Consider the following 11,066-nt stretch of genomic DNA (forward strand, 5'->3'; position numbering starts at 1 on the left):
GAAAAAGATAAAGGGAAGAGGGAAGGGAAAATGAAAAAATGAAAAAAAAAGGGAAGAAAGGGAAAGAGAAAAAAGGAAAGGAAAAAGGGGAAAGGGAAAGAGGAAAAGGTAAAAAGGAAAAATAAAGGAAGAAAGGGAAAGGAGAAAAAGGAAAGGGAAAAGAAATAAGGGAAAGGAAAAATGAAAAAAGGAAAGGCAAAAATGGAAAGGGGAGAAAGGGAAAAAGACAAAGGAAAAAGGGGGAAAAGTGAAAGGGAAGAAGAGAAAGGGAATAAGGGAAAAAAAAGTGAAAGGGAAAAAGGGAAAAGAGGAAAAGAGGAAAAGAGGAAAAGGCAAAAGGGGAAAGGGAAAGGGAAAGGAAAGGGAAAGGAAGGGAAAGGGAAAGGGAAAGGGAAAGGGAAAGGGAAAGGGGAAGGGGAAGGGGAAAGGGAAGGGGAAAGGGAAAGGGAAAGGGAAAGGGAAAGGGAAAGGGAAAGGGAAAGGGAAAGGGAAAGGGAAAAAGGGAAAGGGAAAAAGGGAAAGGGAAAAAGGGAAAGGGAAAAAGGGAAAGGGAAAGGGAAAAAGGGAAAGGGAAAGGGAAAGGGTCAGTAGTGAGGGGCAGTAGTGGGGCAGTCATGAAAAGCCCAGGGGAAGGTCAGGGGTCACCGTGGAGCTGTGCAGGTCAGAGGATGAAGCCCAGCACTGGAATCACCAGCACGGAGCAATCCATGCCTGGGACCCTCTCTGGGAGCAGAGACTCTGCAGCCTCCCACGGGGAAAGGGCAGAGCCCTCATCCCCCAAACTCCTGAGGGAAGGACAACACCCAGCCAAGGGTGTGATCCCCAGGAAACAATGAGTGAAGCCCAGGTTTAATAAAACTCCCACTCCTTCCCTCCCAGCCTCATCTGCTGCAAATGTTTTCTCTGTTTCTCTGTTTCTCTGATCTGGGCGCCGTTATCTGGTGCATAGCACAAGATGGAGGTTTTGATGGAGCCTGACTGAAGTGCCAAAAAATGTTCACTCAGTTGTGGCTCTGTCAAATGGATCCTTCTGAGCTGCTGAGTTTAATGTGCTTTCATTTTTTTTTTTTTAATTTATCATCAGCCTGTTCCTGTTCTGGCCCAGCAAGAGAGCAAAAGCCAAGGGGAAGGTATCCAAACGGAATATTTTTTGATCTGCTTCAAAACAAGGGCTTGTCAAGAGGGAAATTTCAGGCCATTTGGGTTGAAACCAAGTATACCAAAGTTTCCAAATTTAAAAAAAACAGAGCCCACCCTGCCCTGCCCATGTCCTGCAGTGCACTGTGTAGAGCAGAGTGCTCCAAATCCAGCTGATCACAAGTTCATCTGCTGCTGGGCACAGCATTGGTATAAAATGGGATACAAAAGAAATGTGATACCATATTACCTTCAAAGAAATTGGAAATGCAAAAAAGTTCTCCTAAAAGCTCAACAGAAATGAAATATTTTTGATATTGTGACTCTTTGAAATGTTTCCACTCTGTTTCAAGATGAATTCCAAGGAGTGAAATGTGTTTTTCACAGAAGAAAAAAATGCCCGTCAGTGAAAATTTATTTCTTATTTATATTCTTATTTATGTTTATATTCTTATTCTATTTCTTACATCTGGAACAGATCTATGACATATTGTCATGTCAACATCTGAAATAAAATTACAACTCTTTTACCCTATTTTTTAAGGGGAAGCCATGTTTGTCAGTGCAGTTCTCCATCTGCTTGCTCTACCACACTATTTCTTGTTCCCTCAAAGCATTTTTTGCAGTGGTTTTGTAAACTGAGTAATACCCCTGCCTCCACAAATACTTATCAATGCTTTTAAATATTTATACATTAAAAAAACAAACAAACTTTCTGTTCTATGTTGGGTTTTGGATTGGGCTCTTTTTTCAGGTGGTTGACAGTGGGTATTGGTCAAACATGTCCATCTTCTCCATGATTTCCTGGGTATTTAACTCACACCTTACATCCACTCTGCTTCTGACTTTTTTTCTGTTTCTTGAGGGTTTGTCAGGTACCTGAGGTGGGGATCTCATGGATGAGGATCCAGGCTGGAGCAGGGGATGTGACCCTGAGACAAGAGAGGCAGCTCCTGCAGCACCTCTGGGAGCTGCAGTGCTGAAATCCCCCCCTGGCAGAGGTGCCATTGCTGTGTCCTCCACCTGCTGCTAAAACACAGAACCATGGAATCCCTGAGGCTGGAAAAGACCTCCAAGATCATCCAGTCCAAGCTTTGATCCCCATCTTGTCCCCAGCCCAGAGCACTCAGTGCCACCTCCAGCCCTTCCTGGGACACCTGCAGGGATGGGCACTCCAAACCTCCCTGGGCAGCCCCTGCCAAGGCCTGAGCTCTCTTTCCATGGGCAAATTCCTGCTGCTGCCCAAGCTGAGCCTCCCCTGGCCCAGCCTGAGGCCGTTCCTTCTCCTCCTGTCCCTGTTCCTGGAGCACAGCCCGGCCCCCCCGGCTGTCCCCTCCTGTCAGGGACTTGTGCAGAGCCACAAGGTCCCCCTGAGCCTCCTTTTCTCCAGCCTCAGCCCCTTCCCAGCTCCCTCAGGAATTCTCCAGCCCCTTCCCAGCTCCCTCAGGAATTCTCCAGCCCCTTCCCAGCTCCCTTCCCTGCCCTGGACACGCTCCAGCCCCTCCAGGGCTCTCCTGCAGGAGCCACAGCTGGGCACAGCCCTGGAGCACAGAGGGACAATCCCTGCCCTGCTCCTGCTGGACACACAATTCCTCACCCAGCCCAGGGGCCAGTGGCCTCCTGCCCCCCTGGGCACCCCTGGGCTCGTGTCCAGCCCTGTCCCCAGCACCCCCAGGGCTTTTCCAGCTTTGCAGCCCCTCTGCCCAGCCTGGAGCCCCACGGGGTTGTTGTGACCAACATTCCCTCTGTGAAGGATGTCTGGTTGTGGACAGGATCTCCCTCATCTCTGCATCCTGGGCTGGTGCTTGCATCCCTCCCCTTGCACAAGGGGACACCCTGAGTATATTTAAGAGTCACTAAATAAAATAAATGCCTGGTGGAGCAGAGCCTGCTCCAACACCAAGCTGAACAACCCCAATCTTTGCTCCCTGCCCCCTCACAGATTTCAGGTCTTCTTGCAGCCAGGGTGGCCACAGCTTTTGTGTTTTATTTCATCCCTCTTCCACTCTGCCCATGAAATACGAGCTCCAAGGTGTCCACTACAAAAGCAGTGTCCAGCTGAGTGTTTACAGACTTATTTCTGAGGGCTTCCTTGCCTGATGACTTTACACAAATGGCATTTTTTAAACATGAAAAATGATTCTCAAGTGAAATAATGAGAGGAAATGGCCTCTCAGGGGCAGTTTAGATTAGATATAAGAAAAAAACATTTTCCCTGGAAGAGCAGTCAGGCACTGGAATTTGGAGCTGCCCAGGGAGGTGGTGGAGTTGCCAGCTCTGGAAGTGTTCAACAGGTCTCTGAATGTGGCACTTGGGGACGTGGTTCAGGGGTGATTTTGGTGGTTCTGAGCTGACATTGAGACTGGATGATTTTGAAGGTCTCTTCCAACCTCAATGATTCTGGAACTCTATAAAAAGAATATTTAAACAACAAAAAAATCTGCAGGTATTACAACTTGCTCTGCTCACAAGCATTTTATCTGGTCTCCAGTTTATATTCCCTCTCTCAATCATCCTTTTTTTCAGGAGATCAAAGCCATGAGCCACCCAGACCAGGGTGTGTTGTGCTCACCCAGACAGGGGGGTGCCAGCACCCCTCCAGCTCCTCTTTAGCATGAGCCAGGCCAGGAAAAGTGGCTGCCCACAAGTTCAGAGCTCATAAATCTTTCATACAGGGCAGTAAAACATAGGTGAGCAGTAAATATACCTGTCCTTGCTTCCTCTTGCCCACTAAATCAACTCCCTGCTTTTAGGGATTCAGTCAATGCTGGGCTTCAAATGTTAAACCATCAAACCTTGAAGCAATTGGGGACTCTGGAGTCTTTTGTTGGGTTTGCATGGCTAAGCTTTGGCAGCAGGGGCTACAGGAACAAGGAGTTCCCTTTTTGGCATCTTCTCAACACAAAGGGTGTCTCCCAGCCTTTGCACGCAAAGAAAGAAGCGAAACACTTCTTAAAAAACAAAACTCAGGCTAAATATAAGAAGGTAATTGACCTTTGCTTTTGTGGAACCTTTCTGTTTTAATCTAACTCCTTTACAGGAAATGCCTTGTACAAAAAGCTTATCCTACTCACAGAAAAAAATAAAAGACTCCTGCTGGAGTCATAATTTTTGACCAAAAGGCAGCTGTTGGGATTTTCTTTCTGCCATGCCACTGAGAAATGCTTTCAGGGATGGGGCATCCAGAATTTCTCTAGGAAGCCTGTTCTGGTGCCTTCTACCCTAACAGTGAAATATTTCTTCCTAATATCCAACCTAACCCTACTCTCTGGCACTGGGAGCCATTCCCTGGCTCCTGTCCCTGCCGCCCTTGGCAATTGTCTCTCTGCAGCTTTCCTGGGGCTCCTTCAGGCCCTGCAAGGCCACCCTGAGCTCAGCCCAGAGCTTCTCCTGCCCAGGCTGAGCAATGCCAGCTGTGCCAGCCTTTCCTGCCAGCAGAGCTGCTCCAGCCCTCTGCTCATCCTGGAGCCTCCTCTGGGCTCTCTCCAGCAGCTCCACGTCCTCCCTGTGCTGGGAATTCCAGGGCTGGGGCAGCTCTGCAGGTGGGGCACTGAGCAGGGCACAGGGACAGGATCCCACAGGTGATGGCTCCAAGCAAGGAAGAACTTCCCAAGTTTCTGCCACCGGCTCAGTGTCTAATTTGGAAACAAAACTCCCAGCCTGGCAGGGCACCCTGCAGGAGCCTCTGACCCTCCTCTCATGTCGCTAAGCCCTGCTGCCAGCCCTGTAGGGTGGGGACTGTCCCTGTCCCTGTCCCAAGGAGGCTCCATCACCTCCCGGGGATTATCCCAGCCAGGTTCCTGAGCCCTGCCCGCTGACACCACCGGGATCGAGTGTCTGCCGGGCTCTGCTGCTCGAGCTGTAGCAGACACAATCTCAACACTCCCCCCTTCAGACAGCAGGCACTGAAATATCTGCGGTTTTTGCTCTTCCCCTTTGGCAAGAGGGTGATGCTGAGGTTTGGAGCAGTGACAGACAGGCAATGGGGTAAAAACACACTGCTAAGAGCAGGGGTGCAGAATAATTTGCTAAGGGCTTTCGGCACTGGCTGAATTTACTCTTTTCAGGTGTCTCTAGCACACTCCAGGTCCTGCACACCCAGTCTTTGCTGCCTCTCCTTGCTGTCCATCCTGTGTTCCTCCTGACACGTACAGTACTGCAGAGCACATCTGCCACAGAGATATTATTGCCCTTCCCCTGGACAAAGTTCCTTCTCCAGCTTTATGTTCTCTCTATTCCTGAGTATGAAACAACTTTCATTATCCACCATTTTGGGGAATTTCCAATTTGGAAATGTTGCTGCACTACACCAACCAAGATCCTGTTGCCTCCTCTCATAAATTGAACACTGCCAGGCCTGGATATCTGGAATGGCTTCTCCCTGCTCTCTTCAGTGTGGATTTAACCTTTTCTTGGTCAGGATTCAAACATTGCACAGGACCTGTCCCAAAGGAGGTGCCAGGGCAGTGCTTTGCAATGTGATTAGATATCCCCTTTACTTCTGAAAATAACTCCTTGGGACATCTACTCATCACATTCCTCTTTGCCACGGCTGCATCACATTACAGCTCCCCACAGCTTGGAGACAAACCTGTGCACACAAAATTCACCCTCCTCGGCCAGTCCTAGGAGGAAAGGATCCCAGCTTCTAGCAGAAATTCTTGTAAGCCCCCAAAGCAAGTGATGCTGGGCCTCCATGCCACCAAATTGGATCTGATATCTGTACTGGGGGATCTTTCACTTCTTTCTTGGATGCTCTCCTGTTTTCTTCCACACTGGCAATGCTCCTCAACTCCCTGCCAGTTCACATTTCTTTGGCACAGGCAGCCTGTGCTGGGGCTCCTGTTAAACACAGTCCCCAGACCCCTCTTGGAGGTTTTCTCTTCCCTGGGCACGTCCCTCCTCCTTCCCCACAGCCTTCCCCTCTCCCAGTGCTGGGGATCAGGCAGAGGTGTCCTCACCCCAGCCCAGCTGGGTGACTCCCCACCCAAATTTTGGCCCTCCAAGAGCTGCTCCCTGTGATGCCTTGGGAAGGCTGACCTGAAACAGAGACTGGACAGAGCTGGAGAATAAAGTAGGGATTTATTGAAAGGTCTCGAGGATACACTTTGGGCAGGACAAGAGCCTGGCCAGGGATACACCCAAGGTGGATTTAGAATGGTCACAAAATGGCTGACTGGTCATGAGACCTTACATTTTTACAAGTTTTGGTAATTTGCAATTACAACTTCAAGTTGTGAGGTCCCATCCTTCTTGTTCCTCCCTTCAGCCACCCTTGTTTGTGCTTTTGGGCCTGAAAGTTGTCCTTGGTCTCCTTCTGGAAAGGATTTGTTTTGTGTCCCTGCTGTGTGCAGAGCTGAGTGACCCTGAATGTGAGCTCAGAGCTGCACCCCTGGGCAGCACAGAATCTGAAAAATATGAAAGCTCAAACTTAAGGCTTCACCTGTACCTCCTGTATTTGTCTCTGGATGGGCCACACTGGCAGCTCCCTCAAAACCAGCCCGAGGCTGGCCAGAAGATGAATATAATTTTCTTACAGTGATTTATCTGATGAAGACCACACAGATATCAGCATCTAACCCATTTCCACTGGGTGCAGCATGACCCATCATTAAAATCCAGCAAGAATTTAAAGCTCATGGAAAAGTACTGGAGCCCACAGACAGCCAATATTCCTGCTCCATCACTGACTGCTGGGAATCATTCACGTGCAATGCCATGTAAAAAATGTCACCTCCCCAGCCAGATGGGTGCTGGAAGAGAATGTGCCTGTTTTATTTGTTTATTTGGAGCCTATTGTGGAGGTGCTTCACTTTTGTTAAAATAAAATATTAAACAAACAAAAAATCTTTGTGGTGAGAGGAAAGGGAAACACAGGCTGGGCATCAGGAAAGAAGGCAGCTTGTGTGCTTGGTGCTGCCTGGAGAACTCCAGGACTGCAAATTTTATCAGGGTAATGTGATTTTGAAGGCTAAGGCTGGCAAGAGCCAGGTTCAGCACTGCTCAGCACACAGCTCCAGCTCACCTGCAGCCTCTGTTCCGCCCCACCAGAGCAGGGGACTGCAAATTGGAGCTGACAGGACTGTGACATCCAGCAGGATCCCATCCTGGAGTTTGGCAGAGCAGAAACCACTGTGCTTTGACCCCAGCCCCAGAGCTGAGGGGCTCTGATTCCACAGCCATCCTCTCCCTCTCTTTGTGCACTCCAAGCTCTGATGTGTCCTGGTGTCTATTTTGGAATCATGGACTCATTTAGGTTGGAAAAGGCCTTTAAAATCACCAAGACCAACCATTCCCCCAGCTCTGCCAAGGCCACCACTGACCCATGTCCCCACATCTGCAAGGCTTTTAAATCCCTGCAGGGATGGTGACCCAAGCACTGTCCTCATTCCAAGCTCATTCCAAGGCTCAACAAAGCTTTCCTTGCATAAATTTTTCCTCATATCCCATCTAAACTTCCCTTGGTGCAACTTGAAGCCACTTCCTTTTGTCCTGTCCCTTGTTACTTGGGAGCAGGGCCTGACCCCCACCTGGCCCCACCCTCCTGCCAGGGATTTTGGAGAGGAAGAAAATCCCTTCTTTGGGATTTGGTTTCTCTTTGACCTACTGAGCTCCACTCTGGTGCTACACAGCTCAGGAGAAAAAAAAAAAAAGGTCTTTTTAAAACAAGTTCTTCTAGGTTCTTGCATTGTTTTGTTCCTCCAAGTTTCTTTCTCTGGGGCTATGTTTTCCTGAGGGATTGCAGTGCTGAGGAAGGAGAGGTGCTAACAGCTTTTTTCCACACCTCTCAGCAGAATCCCAGCTAGCTGGCAGGAAGGCACTCTGTGTGACATCTTGCTCTACATATATGAGGAAGTAACCTCTGCAGTCTCAGAAATGTGCTCCAAACTTTTTCAGTGAAGTGGGAAACACAGACCAGTTCTGTTCTGCTTCAAAATATCACGGAATCACAGAAACATCAGGGTTGGAGGAGACATTCACGGCCATCCAGTAAGCAAAAGGGACTGAAAGGTGACCATATTCTCAGCCATTTCTCCTGCAGGCTGCTTAATAGGAGAGTTTGGTGAGAAAGCAGTGAAAATAGAATGTGAAGGAGAAGGTTTGACAGCTGTCAGATATCAATAGGATGGGGGAAAAAAGTTATCATCTTTACAGGGGAATGGACAACTCAGAAACAAAAAATCTTATCAAAGGAAAATGTGCGGTTATGCTTTTTTTTCATCAGTGCATTGATACTTTGATTTTATTCCCACAAATTCTCTGCAATATTTTCTCACTTTCACGGGGAAATTAAGATGCAGGGAAGTTAAATGGGTAGTCTGTGGTCAAAAATGGGCTTGGACGAGCTGGTATCAAAACTCAACTTCTCTTGAATCTAGTGACAGAGTTATTCGTCACAAATCAAACATCCTGAAAGAGAAAGGTACAGTGCCTCAAAGAAACTCTGGTCTCTAAAGCAGTCCCAGGTGTTCTCAGAGATTCATCCCTCCTCTCTCCACAGTTCCTTCCTCCTTTCATCCCTGGAGATATTTAAAAGTGAAGATGAGACTCTCAAGGATACTTTTTACTGGTGGGGTTGGCGGTGTTCAGTTTGTGGTTGGATTCAGTGATCTCAAGAGTCTTTTCTAATCTAAATGATCCCAAATTCTCACCAACAGAAAGCCATCACTATGGTTTTCTGGATTTGGACTCCTGTGCCCTTGATCTGTGTCATCCAACTCTGCAGCTCGAGTAACCCATGAGTTACTTTCCCCTGAGCTAAATGGAGACAAAAACTCCTTAGGATGAGTCCCAGCTGAGATTTGTTGCTCCCTCCCTGTGCTTCTTGCTCAGCAATGATGGGAACAACCAACATCCTTTGGGATATTTGACATCAAACCTAAAACCCACAATCTGCTTCCTGAAGGAATAACTGTCTTGAGTTCTCAGCTTCCCAGATGATATGTCAAGCCTATTTCCAGCCTCCCAAAGTTGTCAGAAGATGCAGACAGACAGACTTATCTCCTTTAACGCTGGTATTCTCACATCAAAGAGAAGACTAAGTGAAGAAAACTGTAATATTAAAATAATTAATTTTATTAATTGGAAGGTGGATGAACAGATGTGGTGGCTGGAAAAGTGGCCAGAAACCCTGACTGGGGGCTGGCGCTGCCCTGGCAAAGCTCCTGAACAGTTTAATTTCTCTCCAATGAATTTCACAAAGAGTTTTCTTTAAGAGAAAATCCCTCACACAGTTTGTTGGCTCAGAAGTGCTCTCATCCATGGCCCAAGTTACCTTCTGGACCTACCATTCCAAACCTTTTATTAGCAATGCAGTGAAGCACCTTGTATTTATTTTCCCACAAAACAAACAATTGACTAACCCTACCCACTTTGTTGCTTGCCATGGCACTCGAAATCACCTCTTTTACACTTCAGCAGCCTGTGAAACTTGACAATCAATCATCCTAAAGTGCCAACAGCCACATCCTATGACATATATGGATCTGTAGGAAGCACAGCTTAAAGCCTTTCTAATTTTAGCTTGTTTCAGGATACGAGAAGTTTCAAGCATCAATCATCCAAGGAAAATGCTTTACATACCAAAGTGTCACCAAAAAAAAAAAATATATATATATATATATAAAAGAAAAGAAAATAACAGCTTGCTGGTTTATGTGTAACTGGGGTGCACTGGAAGGATTTTGCATCCATGGATTCCTGAAGCCTGTGAAATGCTGTGTACTCAGTGTCAACCAGCTGCAGTTGCCTTCTCCCAGTAAAACAAGAATGCAAAAATGCAGACAGTATCCCTCCAAGTGCATTTAAGCCAATAGCTCACAAATTTGTGCTACTGATTTTCGTTCAGCCGTAGTTTAGAAAAGATTTAATTCTTTGCCCAGTTGCTCTAAATTACTGCAGAAAGTATTAAGCTTATGTAAGCAGAATTAACATTATGGCTAAAACCACCGAGCAGCAGCCGGCCCCCAGTTTATCCCTGGCATACTCACAGCCTCCTTTTCTCCTGGCAGGAAGGATGACCAGCATGTGCTGATCCCAAGGAACACCCCAAATTTCTGTGCTGGCTGTAGGATCTTCTGCTTTCCCATTTCTGTTTCACCTCAGCTGTCGGGTGGTTGAAGAGACTCCATGGTTTGCATCATGAAGACGATTTTATTCAGCACACTGCTGGTTTATAGACCTAAAACTACAACAACTATATCTATGTTTCTTAGTAACATTGCTTAACTATGGGCTAGCACAGACTTCTACAGGCCTGTACTGTCTTGCATACAAACCTTCATACACACACCCTGATCTCTTCCTCCTCCAGGGTCTTGTAGCACATCTACTTCTGTCATGAGTTCAGCAGTGCTTTGAGTGCTGCTCCCGAGCTGCATTCCCACAACCAGCTGAAGGCCAGGGCAGTGTGTCCCTCCCACGTGGCAGGCTTAGCATTCCTCACATTCCCTCCCAGATTAGACCCTCTCCAGAAGCTCACCGCTGTGTTTCTGCCTTAACAGGAAGGTGCAAAGTGTGGTGGGTTCTGCCTCAAGCCCAAAGCCTGCCTGATGTCCTGGGTACACTCAGGGGTTTTGTTCTGGGGGGAAAAGTGGAGCTTGTGGTTCATCAGCCATGGGAAGCTCAGGCAGCCTGGGAGTACATCAAGGCACAGCACACGTTGGATTTACATTTCCAGAGTGATTAACAGTGCTGTGTTTGTATTGTCCACCATGCTCCCAAAAGTCCTTCTGCTCAAGACCTCTACAGCAATGACTGGTGTCCTGATTTGTTTGCTGGTGAGATGCTGAAAATTTTCCCCAGGAAGAGGGATTACCTGCAGGAACGTAAGAAATGCTAAAATCAGTTCCTCACCTAACCTGGTATTCAGTCTTTGAAAGTGGAAATGGGCCAAAGTATTTAGGAATAGCAAATCTGACATATTCAAA

General features: G+C 47.4%; 1 protein-coding gene across 2 annotated transcripts in view; it reads right to left on the reverse strand.

Moving 5' to 3' along the window:
* The window catches only part of B3GALT5 (beta-1,3-galactosyltransferase 5), a 34,627-nt gene extending 24,131 nt beyond the window's left edge, over positions 1-10,496 (reverse strand). The window contains exon 1 of one of the 2 annotated variants that reach the window (XM_063393183.1): positions 10,416-10,496. The gene's annotated coding sequence lies outside the window, so the exon portion shown is untranslated. Of the gene's footprint in view, positions 1-10,127; positions 10,386-10,415 lie in introns of those variants that run through there. The other variant, XM_063393179.1, reaches the window with a different exon arrangement.
* Between the last annotated feature and the right edge of the window lie 570 nt (positions 10,497-11,066).

The sequence above is a fragment of the Prinia subflava genome, chromosome 3, assembly GCF_021018805.1.
Source record: "Prinia subflava isolate CZ2003 ecotype Zambia chromosome 3, Cam_Psub_1.2, whole genome shotgun sequence".
NCBI classification, from domain to species: Eukaryota; Metazoa; Chordata; class Aves; order Passeriformes; family Cisticolidae; genus Prinia; species Prinia subflava.